The sequence below is a fragment of the Nomascus leucogenys genome, chromosome 7b (genome assembly GCF_006542625.1).
Source record: "Nomascus leucogenys isolate Asia chromosome 7b, Asia_NLE_v1, whole genome shotgun sequence".
NCBI classification, from domain to species: domain Eukaryota; kingdom Metazoa; phylum Chordata; class Mammalia; order Primates; family Hylobatidae; genus Nomascus; species Nomascus leucogenys.
Window position 1 is genome coordinate 109,057,565 of NC_044387.1, and position 15,055 is coordinate 109,072,619.

The 15,055-nt window shown below is 37.8% G+C and overlaps 1 long non-coding RNA gene across 3 annotated transcripts in view; it reads right to left on the reverse strand.

The window, feature by feature from the left end:
- Nucleotides 1-2,541: 2,541 nt before the first annotated feature.
- Nucleotides 2,542-15,055, reverse strand: part of LOC115836101 — a 469,594-nt gene continuing 457,080 nt past the window's right edge. For all 3 annotated transcript variants that reach the window (XR_004031104.1, XR_004031106.1, XR_004031107.1), the window contains one exon: nucleotides 2,542-3,060. This is a non-coding gene — a long non-coding RNA (uncharacterized LOC115836101). The remainder of the gene's footprint in view (nucleotides 3,061-15,055) is intronic.

A 15,055-nucleotide genomic window follows, 5' to 3' on the forward strand; every position in this document is an offset into this window, starting at 1 on the left:
AAGGCATCCTTGTCTTACACTGGTTTTCAAGGGGAATTCTTCCAGCTTTTGTCCATTCAGTATAATATTGGCTGTGGGTTTGTCACAGATTGCTGTTAGTATTTTGTGGTATGTTCCTTCAATACCTAGTTTATTGAGAGTTTTTAACATGAAGGGATGTTGAATTTTATCGAAAGCCTTTTCTGCATCTTTTAAGGTAGTCATGTGGTTTTGGTCTTTAGTTCTGTTTATGCAATGAATCACATTTATTGATTTTTGTGCGTTGAACCAAACTTGCATCCTGTGGATGAAGCTTACTTGATCATGGTCGATAATCCTTTTGATGTGCTGCTGGATTTGGTTTGCCAGTATTTTGTTGACGATTTTTGCATCAACGTTCATCAAAGATATCGGCCTGAAGTTTTCTTTTTTTGTTGTGTCTCTGCCAGGTTTTGGTATCAAGATGTTTCTGGCCTCATAGTATGAGTTGGGGAGCAGGTCCTCCTCCTTAATTTTTAGGAGTAGTTTCAGTAGAAATTGGTACCAGCTCCTCTTTGTACATCTGGTGGAATTAGGCTGTGAATCCATCCGATCTGACAATATCTTATTTATATTTTACAAAGGCTACTCTGGATGTAGTATGAAAAAGTAGACTGTAGGATGCAACATTTGAAGCAGGAAGATCCACCCTGTACAATTTCTCTGCTCCACGTATTTCTGGCATCTGCTCAATTTAGATTTTTCTCTTCTGCCACCCACTGAAACTGCTTGGTCACAGCCATCTGTGACTTCCAGTTTGCAAAATTCAATGACCATTTATCATCCCAACAGAGGGAGACTCCGTCTCAAAAAAAAAAAAAAAAGAATATTCTCTAAAGCCAGTAAAAACATGAAAAGCTACACAACAGTATCAGTAATCAAGGATATGCGGCGAGGGAGGGGGAGAGGTGGCTATGCATTCAGTTCATAACAGCATACTATATATTTTCTTTCTTTCTTTTTTTTTTTTTGAGATGAGTCTCACTCTGTCGCCCAGGCTGGAGTGCAGTGGCTCAATCTCAGCTCACTGCAAGCTCTGCCTCCCGAGTTCCCGCCATTCTCCTGCCTCAGCCTCCCAAGTAGCTGGGACTACAGGTGCCCACCACCATGCCTGGCTAATGTTTTGTATTTTTAGTAGAGATTCCACATATAAGTAAGATCATCCAGTATTTGTCTTTCTGTGCCTAGCTTATTTCATTTAGTACAATGTTGTTCAAATTCATCAATTTTGTTGCAAACAATGGTGCGTTCCGCAATTTTCAAGGCTGAATAATATTGCTTTGTGTACATATACCACATTTTCTATATCCATTCATCCACTGATGGACACTTACATAGTTTCTGCATTTTTTTATACTTTAAGTTCTGGGGTACATGTGCAGAACATGCAGGTTTGTTACATAGGTATACACGTGCCATGGTGGTTTGCTGCATCCATCAATCTGTCATCTACATTAGGTATTTCTCCTAATGCTATCTCTCCCTTAGCCCCTCATCCCCCAACAGGCCCTGGTGTGTGATGTTCCCCTTCCTGTGTCCATGTGTTCTTATTGTTCAATTCCCACTTATGAGTGAGAACATGTGGTGTTTGGTTTTCTGTTCTTGTGTTAGTTTGCTGAGAATGATGTTTTCCAGCTTCATCCATGTCTCTGCAAAGGACATGAACTCATCCTTTTTTATGGCCGCATAGTATTCCATGGCATATATGTACCACATTTTCTTTATCCAGTCTATCATTGATGGTCATTTGTGTTGGTTCCAAGTCTTTGTTATTGTGAACAGTGCCACAATAAACATAAGTGTGCATGAGTCTTTAGAGTAGAATGATTTATAATCCTTTGGTATATACCCAGCAATGGGATCGCTGGGTCAAATGGTATTTCTGGTTCTAGACCCTTGAGGAATTGTCACACTGTCTTCCACAATGGTTGAACTAATTTACCCTCCAACCATGTAAAAGTGTTCCTATTTCTCCTGTTGTGAATAGTACTGTAATGAACAAGAGAGTGCAGATAGCCCTTGGACATACTAATTTAGGGAAAAGGTTAAAAAATCAGACCTCTTACAAGGGGTCAAAGGGTGCTGTGCCAGGTGCCCTTAGTCTCAGTTACTTGGCATACTGAGGCAGGAGGATCCCTGGAGCCCAGCTTGAGTTAGAGTCTAGCTTGAACAACACAGCAAGGCATCATCTCTGTTTTAAAAAGTATATATATATATATATACACACACACACACACATATACACATATGTATATACACACATATATACACATATGTATACATACACATATATATACACACATATAAACACATATGTATACACACACACACACACACATATATATACACACAACTCAACAGCAAGAAAAAGATAAACAAATTAAAAAATGAGCCAAGGACCAAAACAGATGCTTCTCAAAAGAAGACATACAAATGGCCAAAAGGTACATGAAAAAATGCTTAGCACACTACTCAGTAGGGAAATGCAAATTAAAACCACAATGAGATATCACTTCACACCTGTTAAAGTAGCTTTTATTAAAAAGATGAAATACAACAGTGATGAAGAGGAAGCTGAAAAAACAGAACTCTTTTACACAATTGGTGAGAATGTAAATTAGTATGTCTATTACGGAAAATAATTTGGAAGTTCCTCAAAAACAAAAAATAGAACTACTGTACCCAGTAATCACGTTCCTGAGAATATACCCAGGATTTAACCCCTTAATGTAAATTACTTCTTCTAAAAACAGTTTGTCTCTGGGTAACTTGAGGATGTATGAAGATCAAATGAAATGATGCGAAGCTGAGATCAGCTGGGTGGAGTCAGGAGAGTGGTGCCTTGGCAATGACGTTCTTCTGGGCTTTGAAAACATGCCAAGTCATCCATGAAATTAAAGACTCAGTGAGGGTGGCAATTCAGAAGCCGTCTTCGTGGCCTTAGAATCACCAGATTGCAGAAATCAATGTGTAGTGTCCAGGTGCTAAACTTGCGCATGCTTATACCATGGGAGTATTCTGGCCCATCTGTGTGAGGGAGACCTAGAATACACAGTAACAAATGAGATTCAGATAAGATGTTACAAAAATAAAAAGAGAACCACCTAACTTAGTTCCAGGAATGCAGAAAATAATTGCTATCTCAGGAACTGTTCCTTTTCTTAAGAATACAAATGTATGTACGTATGTATGTATATAAAATGGAGGATGGATTATTTGTTATAAATCATGTCACACTGCCATTCCTTGTTCATCCCTCATTCCTTGGAAGTAATATTATTTGCTCCCCCTATACATCTAAATTACTACTACTTAGTAGTAGTCAAATATTATTTGCTGCCCTTATACAACTAAAATATTATTTGCTTCCCTTATACAACTAAAATATTATTTGCTCCCAGTATACGTCTAAATTACTACTACTTAGACACTAAGCAGGATTGGATTGATGGTCTTTGAAATGGCAACCTTGTGTAGAATTCATTTGGTCAAGTTTATTGAGTAGGGCTACAATTCAGGAAGGAAAAGAAAAGCCATGAGAAACATGTCCCGCAACTGACAATGCTCTGTCAGCTTCTCCAAATATTATAGCAACTGAATGAAAAAATATTTTATAAAAATAGCAAGTTATTCATCATCTAAATTAGATGTACAGCAAAGGAGTTCATACAACTTTCTGAGTTTATTTGGTAAGTATAAAGTAATTTTGGATGACAGACATCTATTTGCCTTGATATATCACTATAATTATGAAGTTACATTTTCAAGTATATGGCAGTGAATTTTGAAAAACACATAAACATTATAGAAAGAGACCTAGTGAGGAGAAGTCATAGGGGACATTTATTTTACTGTCACTGAGACTAATGTAAAAATGACAGTAACATACAGAAAAAAATTCTGCTTACTCTTTCATTACTATAATGGATAAAATTTTAATTGCCTGTTTTTCCTTGAAATGTAAATATTTATGAAATATGAAATACTTTGTAAAGAAATTTTAGCTTAACAAATATTAAAAATCAATTATTTACACAAGTAATTTTATCCTTAAATATAGCCTAAGCATTTGCATAGCTGAAAAATAAGATTTAAATCTCTATGTACAGATGATTTTATATGTACATATGTAATTAATATAAACTCAGAAATTATACTAAGACGATAGTTCAAAAAATAAAGTCATCTATTATGATGACTGAAGAATAATAATTTTGGAAAACATTATTTTATAGCAAAACATTATTAATAAGATTAATCTAAAAATTCTTTCTGCTTTCCCTTAGGCTCTACATTCTTTTTAAACTCCATTAATGTAAATTCCTGAAATTGTAAAGAACAAAATGAATTTTATAAAATGCCATTTGTCTCTCTCTAGAGTAATGGTAAAAGTCCAAATAAATGAGCTAATAGGATTATATACAATTTCTTTCTAAAAACACAAATGTAGTTTTAAAGAACTTTTAACTACGTGTTCAAACTATATAATTCTTGTTTATTCATCTACCCAAAGTACAATTATGGCAAGTAAACATAGTGACTTCAATTAATTATGCCTAATTTTGAGGAAGAAAAAATGTGTCTTTTATGAATTTTAAATTAAACTAAACTCAAATACACAAATCAATGTTATTTTAATTAAATAAAAAATGAAAATAAATGTACCCCAAATTCTGGTTTGTTAAGTTCAAAAAAAGTAATATATTGACAAACGTCATAAGCTTAATATACATTGGGTGCATTTAACTAGAGTAATATTTTTAAGAAAGAGAGAATAGGTTGTCCATAATGTTTATTTTGCTGAATGGTCCACTAGAATGATGGCATTATAAATATGTATGTGTGTGTGTGTGTGTGTGAGAGAGAGAGAGAGAGCGAGAGAATTTTTAGGCAAAATTCACTTCAAAAATTGCTTGCATTGAAATGTAAACACTTTACTTATTAAAGAGCTCATTTTTCTTTCATTTGGATCTTATTCTTATTTTAAAATTATTTCAAACAAGCATAGTAAAATGCTGTCCCACCTTCAAAACACTTAAAAGCCCATTTCAGAAGAAAAACAGGAGGACAAATAAATGATAGATAGATAGATAGATAGATAGATAGATAGATAGATAGACAGACAGACATAGATCATGTCTTTGTTTGTGCATTGTCATAGAATAGCACAGACTGGGTAATTACAAAGAATAGAAATGTATTTCTCATGGTTCTGGAGGCTGAAAAGTCCAAGATCCAGGCACCAGCATCTGGTGAGGACTTTCTTGCTGAATTCTTACATGGCGAAAGGCAAATGGACAACAAGGGGATGAATGCTGTGTCCCTACATGGCAGAGGAGCAGAATAGTTCTTTTTTTAGTGGAATGAATCCATTCATGAGGGCAGTGTCTCACGGCTGAATCACCTCCCATTAAACTCCATCTCCCAACACTGTTGCATGGAAAACTAAATTTCCAACACGTGAATTTTGGGGTACACATTCAGACCATAACAGATATATATATTTCCATTTATATATGGAGAGAGACACAGAGATAGAGAAGGAGGGAGAGAGAGAGAGAGAGAGAGAGAGAGAGACTGACAAAACAAAAAATGACAGTGACCTGATTAGCAGGTCAGAAAAATTTTAAAAACGCAGTCACAAGATCTGAAAAGTCACAAATGTTTGGAAAAATCATAGATGTTTAGAAAAATCAATGTTTGGATTCACTTAGTATGAATTCCTCAATATCACTAATAATTCAGTATTGTATAAAAATGATGTTAATATAATGGCTCTGAATAATAATGTACATGTTGTGTAATAAGTTTGGACAATTTAGAAAGCTTTCCTTTATCCTAAATATCATATTCTTACTATCCCAAAGATGAAGAATTTTTGAAAAGTGAAGGCCTCTCACTGAGCGAGAAATTAGATTGACTTTGAGAATGCTAATCAAGATTAAGGAAGACGTGCGAAGGTCATGGAAATGACGGGCTGTCACATTTGGCCAGACTTGGGTGCTTGGTGCAGTAGTGACTTTGACATGTGCCCTCACTGATCTACCCTTGTATCCAGCCCTGAAACTGTGTTCCTTTCTCTCATTAATTCCATGGGATGGGGTCCCCTCAGCATTGAATACAACTATTTATTAAGATCTCAAACAGAGTCATGGTCTGGAATAAACTACTTACTCAAGAATTTGTGTCTATTTCGGTTCTTTTTTCACCTCATTTGAGTCTCCTCAGTGTCACAACCAGAACTCTTTATCTCTTCAATAACTAACTAGTTACAACCAGCAACAACGGTCCAATCTAAATCATCTTTTTTTGCCAAAATAAGTGGGAACATCTATTAGCTCCTTTGTTTCTTTTTGATTTTGCTTTTTCCTTTTGTTTTGTTTTGTTTTGGTTTTGTTTTGTTTTTCTTTTAATATCTTAGCTTCATCCCTTAAGTATGTACCCCCATTCTAAAAGTCCTTTTTATAAATTCTTCTCAAAGATTTTGGGGCCCTCATGCAGAGTCCTTTGTGCCTTACTCTCCAGCAATGGAACTTCAGCATCTAGAGATTTCAAAGTGAGTGTATTGATTCCCTTTAGCACACTTTCTATAATATAGGTAGATTTCTCATGTGTTGTAAAGCACTTAAATTATTTTACTAGCTACTTAACATTCTTTCCTTTTCTCAAGGCTTTTTTTTTTTTTAAAAAAAAGAATGAATTCTGAGGTGATGGGTGCAGATGACATTGGAGTAGCAAAATAAGACTGGATTTATCCATCTAAAAAAATAGAAAAGAAAAACATTAGGCCTAACCGCAAAAATTTGAAGTTGAGTAAGAGGATAATGGGATTAGAGTGACAGTCGCAGAAGCTATAACGTGTTTACATGGAAGACAGAATCGAGAGATTTAAAATCATTCTAAAAGGGTGAGGATATTTGTTATGAGGAGAAAAGGCCGGGGATGTAACCAGGGATGTTGTGGTTTAATATTTGATGTGCCTCCTGTGTTTCTTCTCACCATGAAATCCTTGGGAAATAAATGTATATTCTTATCAATGCTGTAGAAGTTGGATTTATAGTTCTTCTTTTGTGAAATAGTCTCACAATTACATTGACATCCCTAAAAACAAGGACCTAGTTTTATAATACATATCGAACGCAAATAAAATCTCCTTTCTTTCTGAGGAGCTCCATCAACTACTTTATGGGTACCAGATTGGTTTCCATAGGTGGGTGCTTGCTCTGTTTCACCTACAGATTATGTTATTTAATGGCTCTATTGGTTATTTCTCTTCTAATACTTCAGTCCACCATCTCCTCTACCTCTCTATTACAAAACCTAGGTCCTGTGAGTTCCTTTTATTAAACATCTCTTGCACCACCTTTCAGAATCCAAAACAACCATCTTCATTTTTTTATCCTTTATATGAGACTGCATACAGTTTTTCAGTTGCCAACAGTGTCCATTGAATTACATGCACATTCAACACTCATTCCTTCAATAATTTTTCCTCTTTTAGTTTTCTTATTTCAATAGGTTTTTGGGGAACAGGTGGTGTTTGGTTACATGAATAAGTTCTTTAGTGGTGATTTCCGAGATTGTGGTGTATCCATCACTCGAACAATGCACACTGTACCCACTGTGTAGTCTTTTATCCATCACCACCCTCTCACCCTTTGCCCCTAGTCCCCAAAGTTCATTGTCATTCTTTTTTTTTTTTTTTTTTTTGAGACGGAGTCTCGCTCTGTCGCCCAGGGTGGAGTGCAGTGGCGCAATCTCGGCTCACTGCAAGCTCTGCCTCCCGGGTTCACACCATTCTCCTGCCTCAGCCTCTCCGAGTAGCTGGGACTACAGGCACCCGCCACCACGCCCGGCTAATTTTTTTTTTTGTATTTTTAGTAGAGACGAGGTTTCACCGTGGTCTCGATCTCCTGACCTCATGATCCGCCCGCCTCGGCCTCCCAAAGTGAAGACAAAGGATTTACAAGACAAAGGGATTACAAGCGTGAGCCACTGCGCCTGGCCTCATTGTCATTCTTATGCCTTTGCAACCTCATAGCTTAGCTCCCACTTATGAATGAGAACATAGGATGTTCAGTTTTCTATTCCTGAGTTACTCCACTTAGAATAAAGTTCTCCAATTCCATCCAGGTTGCTGTGAATACCATTACTTCTTTCCTTTCTACGGCTGAGTAGTATTTCATGGTATGTGTGTGTGTACCACATTTTCTTTATCCACTCATTGATTGATATTTTTGCAATTGTGAATTATGCTGCTATAAACATGCATGTGCAAATATCTTTTTCATATAATGACTTCTTGCCTTCGGGTAGATAACCAGGAGTGGGATTGCTGGATCAAATGGTAGATCTACTTTCAGTTCCTTAAGGAATCACAACACTGATTTTCATAGAGGTTGTACTAGTTTACATTCCCACCAGCAATGTAAAAGTTCCCTTTTCACCACATCCACACAAATATTTATTATGTTTTTATTTTTAAATTATGGCCTGTATTAGTCTGTTTTCACACTGCTGATAAAGACATACCCAAGACTGGGCAATTTACAAAAGAAAGAGGTTTAATTGGCTTACAGCTCCACGTGGCTGGGGAGGCCTGACAATCATGGTGGAAGGTGAAAGGCATATCTCACATGGTGGCAGACAAGAGAAGAGAGCTTGTGCAGGGAAATTCCTGTTTTTAAAACCGTCAGATCTTGTGAGACTTCTTCAATATCACGAGAAAAGCATGGGAAAGATCCTCCCCCATGATTCAATTACCTCCCACTGGGTTCCTCCCACGAAATGTGGGAATTGTGGGCGTTACAATTCAAGATAAGATTTGGGTGGGGACATGACCAAACCATATCCTGGCCATTCTTGCAGGAGTGAAGTGGTATAGCATTGTAGTTTTGATTTGCATTTCCCTGATAATTAGTGATGTGAAGAATTTTTTCATATGTTTGTTGGCTATTTGTATATCTTCTTTTGAGAATTGTCTATCCATGTCCGTAGTTGCTTTTTGATAGGATTTTTTTTTCTTGCTGATTTGGGTTTCTTGCATGTTCTGGATATTAGTCCTTTGTCAGATGTTTAGATTGCAATGATTTCCTCCCACTCTGTGGGTTGTCTGCTTCCTCTGTTGATTATTTCTTTTGCCATACAGAAGCTTTTTAATTAAGTCCCATATATTTGTCTTTTTTTATTGTTGCATTTGCTTTTGAGTTCTTGGTCATGAAGTTTTTGCCTAAGCCAATGTCTAGAAGGGTTTTTTCCAATGTTATGTCCTAGAACTTCTATGGTTTTGGGTACTAGACTTAAGTCTCCCATTTGAGTTGATTTTTGTATAGGGTGAGAGATGAGGATCCTGCTTCATTCTCCATGTGGCTGCCAATTATCCTGGCACCATTTGTTAAATAGGGTGTCCTTTCCCCACTTTATGTTTTTGTTTGCTTTGTCAAAGTCAGTTGACTGTAAGTATTTGCCTTTACTTCTGGGTTCTCTATTCTGTTCCTTTGGTCTATATGCCTATTTTTATACCAGTACCACGCTGTTTTGGTGACTATGGCCTTATAGTATAGTTTGATGTCAGGTAACATAATAACTCCAAATTTGTTCTTTTTGCTTAGTCTTGCTGTGACTATGCAGGCTTTTTTTTGGTTCCATATGAATTTTAGGATTTTTTCTAGTTCTATGAAGAATGATGGTGGTATTTTGATGGAAATTTTATTGAATCTGTAGATTGCTTTTGGCAATATGATCATTTTCACAAAATTGATTCTACTCATCCATGAACATGGGATGTGTTTCCATTTGTTTGTGTCATCTACAATTTCTTTCAGCAGTGGTTTGTAGTTGTTCTTGTAGTGGTCTTTCACTTTGTTTAAGTATCTTCCTAAGTTTTTTATTGTTGTCATTTGTTTGCTTTTTCGCAGCTATTGTAAAAGGAGCTGAGTTCTTGATTTGGTTCTCAGCTTGTTCACTGTTGGAGTATAGCAGGGCTACTGATGTGTGTACATTAATTTTGTATCCTGAAACATTGCTGAATTCATTTACCACTTCTAGGAACTTTTTGAGTCTTCAGGGATTTCTAGGTATACAATCATGTCATCAGCAAACAGTAACAGTTTGACTTCCTCTTTACTGATTTGGATGTCCTTTATTTCTTTCTCTTGTCTGATTGTTCTGGCTAGGACTTCCAGTACTATGTTGAATAGAAGTGGTGAAAGTGGGCATCCTTGTCTTGTGCCAGTATATCTTGTTCCCATTCAGTATAATGTTGGCTGATGGCTTTTATTAACTTAAGGTATGTTCCTTCTCTGCTCATTTTGCCAAAGGTTTTAATCATAAAGGGATGCTGGATTTTGTTATGTTTTTTTCTGCATCTATTGAGATAATCATGCCATTTTTGTTTTTAATGCTATACATATGATGTATCACATTTATTGACTTGTGAATGTTAAACCATCCCTGCATCCCTGGAATGAAATCCACTTGATCATGGTGAATTATGTTTTCGATATGCTGTTGAATTCTGTTAGCTAGGAGTTTGTTGAGGATTTTTGCATCTATGTTCATCAGGGATATTGGTCTGTAGTTTTCCCTTTTTGTTATGTCCTTTCCTGGTTTTGGTATTAGGGCGATACTGCCTTCATAGAATGATTTAAGGAGGATTCCTTCTTTCTCTCTCTTTTGGAATAGTGTCAATATGATTGGTATCAGTTCTTCTTTGAATGTCTGATAGAATTCAGCTGTGAATCCATCTGGTCCTGGATTTCTTTTGGTGGCAATTTTTAAAGTACCATTTCAATCTCACTGCTTGTTATTGGTCTGTTTAAAGTCTCTATTTCTTCCTGATCGAATCTAGGAAGGTTGCATATTTCCAGGAATTTATCTGTATCCTCTAGGTTTTCTAGTATATGTACGTAAAGGTGTTCATAGTAGCCTTTAATGAGCTTTTGTTTTTCTGTGGTATTGCTTGTAATAGCTCCCATTCTGTTTCTAATTGAGCTTATTTGGATCCTCTCTCTTCTCTTCTTGGTTAATCTCTCTAATAGATTATCAGTTTTATTTATCATTTCAAAGAACCAGTTTTTTGTTTCATTTATCTTTTGTATTTTTTTGTTTCAAATTAATTTAGTTCTGCTCTGATCTTGGTTGTTTCTATTCTTACGCTGTGTTTGGGTTTGGTTTGTTCTTGTTTCTCTAGTTCCTTGAACTGTGACATTAGATTGTCTATATGTGCTCTTTCAGAATTTTTTTTTTGAGAAAGAGTCTTGCTCAGTCTCCCAGGCTGGAGTGCAGTGGCGTGATCTCAGCTCACTGCAAGCTCCACCTCCCGGGTTCAAGCCATTCTCCTGCCTCAGCCTCCAGAGTAGCTGGGACTACAGACACCCGCCACCATGCACGGCTTGTTTTCTTGTATTTTTAGTAGAGACGGGGCTTCACTGTGTTAGCCAGGATGGTCTCAATCTCCTGGCCTCGTGATCCACCCATCTTGGCCTCCCAAAGTGCTGGGATTACAGGCGTGAGCCACCGTGCCCGGCCAGACTTTTTGATTTAGGCATTTAATGCTATAAATTTTCCTTTTAACATCGCTTTTGCTGTATCCCAGAGGTTTTGATAGTTTATGTCACTATTATCTTTCAGTTCAAATAATTTTTTAATTTCCATCTTGATTTCATTGTTGACTCAGTGATTATTCAGGAGCAGGTTATTTAATTTTTATGTGCATGGTTTTGGGGATTTCTTTTGGAGTTGATTTCCAATTTTATTCCACTGTGGTCTGAGAGAGTACTTGCTATAATTTCGATTTTCTTAAATTTGTTGAGACTTTTTTTGTGGCCTATCATATGGTCCGGAGAATGTTCCATGTGCTGACAAAGAGAATGTATACTCTGCAGTTTTTGGGTAGAATGCTCTGTAAATATTTGGTAAGTACATTTGTTGTAGGGTATAGTTTAAGTCCATTCTTTCTTTGTTAACTCTCTGTCTTGATGAGCTGTCTATTGCTGTCAGTGGAGTACTGAAGTCCCCCACTATTATTCCGTTGCTCTCTCTCTCATTTTTGAGATCTAGTAGTAATAATTTTACAAATTTAGTAGCTCCAGTGTTAGGCGCATATATATTTAGAATTGTGATATTTTCCTGTTGGACAAGTCCTTTTATCATGGTATAATGTCCTTCTTTGTCTTTTAAACTGCTGTTGCTTTAAAGTCTGTTTTGTTTGATATAAGAATAGTACTCCTGCTGGCTTTTGATGTCCATTTGCATGGAATATCTTTTTCCACCATTTTATCTTACGTTTATGTGAGTCCTTATGTGTCAGTTTAGTCTCTTGAAGACAGCTGATACTTGGTGAGTTCTGCCATTCTGTATCTTTTAAGTGGAGCATTTAGGCCATTTACATTCAAAATTTGTATTGAGATATGAGGTATTGTTCTATTCATCATGCTATTTGTTGCCTGAATACCTTGTGGTTTTTTTTATTGTGTTATTTTTTATAGGTCCTGTGAGATTTATGCTTTAAGGAGATTCCACTTTGGTGTATTTTGAGGGTTTGTTTCAAGATGTAGAACTCCTTTCAGCAGTTCTTGTAGTGCTGGCTTGGTAGTGGCGAATTCTCTCAGCATTTTTTTGTCTGAAAAAGACTGTATCTTTCCTCCATTTATGAAGCTTAGTTTCACTGGATACGCAATTCTTGGCTGATACTTGTTTTGTTTAAGGAGGTCAAAGATAGGACTCCAATCCCTTCTGACTTGGAGGGTTTCTACTGAGAAACCTGCTCTTAATCTGATAGGTTTTCCTATATAGGCTACCTGATGCTTTTGCTTCACAGCTCTTAAGATTCTTTCCTTTGTCTTCACTTTAAGTAACTTGATGACTGTGTAGTTAGCTGTTGATCTTTTTGTGATGAATTTTCCAGGTGTTCTTTGAGCTTCTTGTATTTGAATGTCTAAATCTCTAGCAAGGCCAGGGAAGTTTTCCTCAATTATTTCCTTGAACATGTTTGTCAAACTTTTAGATTTCTCTTCTTCCTCAGGAACACCACTTATTCTTAGGTTTGGATATTTACCATAATCCAAACTTTTTGGAGGCTTTATTCCTTTTTTAAAATTCTTTTTTCTCTGTCTTTGTCAGATTGGATTAATTTGAAAGCCTTGTCTTCAAGCTCTGACATTCTTTCTTCTACTTGATTCTATTGCTGAGACTTTCCAGTGCATTTTGCATTCCTCTAAGTGTAGCCTCGATTTTCAGAAGTTGTGACTGTTTTTTATTTACACTATTTTATTGGAGATTTTTCCATTCATATCCTGTATCTTTTTTTTTTTAATTTCTTTAAGTTGGACTTCACCTTTCTCTGGTGCCTCCTTGATTGGCTTAATAATCAACCTTTTGAATTCTTTTTCTGGTAGTTCAGAGGCTTCGTCTTGGTTTGGATCCATTGCTGGTGAGTTAGTGTGATCTAATGGAGGTGCTAAAGAACCTTGTCTTGTCATATTACCAGAACTTTTTCTGGTTCCTTCTCATTTGGGTAGACAATGTCAGAGGGAAGATCTGGGACTCAAGGGCTGCTGTTCAGATTCTTTTGTCCCATGGAGGTGCTCCCTTGGTGTGGTGCTTTCCTTTTTCCTCTAGGGTGGGGATTCCTGAGAGCCAAACTGCAGTGATTCTTATTTCTTTTCTGGATTTAGCCTCCCAATGGAGCTACCAGGCTCTGGGTTGGTACTGGGTACTGGGGGGTGTCTGCAAAGAGTTCTGTGATGTGATCCATCTTCATGTCTCTCAGCCATGGATATCAGCACCTGCTCTGGTGGAGGTAGCAGGGCAGTGAATTGGAATCTGTGAGGGTCCTTAGTTGTAGCTTTGTTTATTGTACTAGTTTTGTGTTGGTTGGCCTCCAGCCAGGGAGAAGCACTTTCTTTTTTTTTTTTTTTTTGAGACAGAGTCTAGCTCTGTCACCCAAGCTGGAGTGCAGTGGTGCTATCTCGGCTCACTGCAAGCTCCGCCTCCTGGGTTCACACCATTCTCCTGTCTCAGCCTCCTGAGTAGCTGGGACTACAGGTGCCCGTTGCTACGCCTGGCTAATTTTTTGTATATATATATTTTTTAATAGAGATGGGGTTTCAGTGCCAGGATGGTTTTCATCTCCTGACCTCGTGATCTGCCTGCCTTGGCCTCCCAAAGTGCTGGGATTACAGGTGTGAGCCAGGCGCCAGGGAGTAGCACTTTCAAGAGAGCATCAGCTGCTGGAGTATGGGGACGATTAGGCAGTGGGCAGGGCCACGGAGCTCCCAAGAGATTATGTCCTTTGTCTTCAGCTACCAGGGCTGGTAGGAAAAGACCATCAGGTGGGGCAGGGTTTGGTGTGTGCCTGTGCTCCGACTGTCCTTAGGCAGGGCTTGCTGCTGCTGTTGTGGGGGATGGGTTCCCAGGCCAATGGAGTTATGTTCCCAGGGAGAGTACGGCTGTCTCTGTTGCATCACACAAGTCGCCAGGGAAGTGGGGGAAAGCCGGCAGCCACAGGCCTCACCCAGCTCCCACGCAGCTGGCAGCCTGAAGGGCCAGTCTCACTTCCACCATGTCCCCGCAACAGCACCCAGTGTATTTTCAGGCAGCCGGTGAGTAGGGCTACAAGCCTTCAGCTGAGAAAGCAAAGCCAACTCACAGTTCCTCGGCTGTCCCACGGAGCCTGCGGTGGCAAACCACCTCCTTCAGAAGGGTCTGTGGATTCTCCTGGCTTTTCTGGTATGTTCCTGTGGTAGTTCTTGGAGCAGAAGTTCATGATGCGAGCCGTCATAGGCAGCTCTGTCTGTCTGAGTGGGAGCTGCAGGTTAGTCTGGGCTCCTTTCCATGATTTTTTTCTCAATAATTTTTCTTGATCCACTACTGTGCCAGGCATTTTGTAGTGGTGGACGTTGGAAGACAGATAATATAGACATGGTTCCTGTCCTACTGCAGTTTATATTCTACCAACAAGTGATAAACTAACAGGAAAATATATGAATATAAATGCTATCTACACTACAAAGGAAAAGAACGATGGATGTGTGAG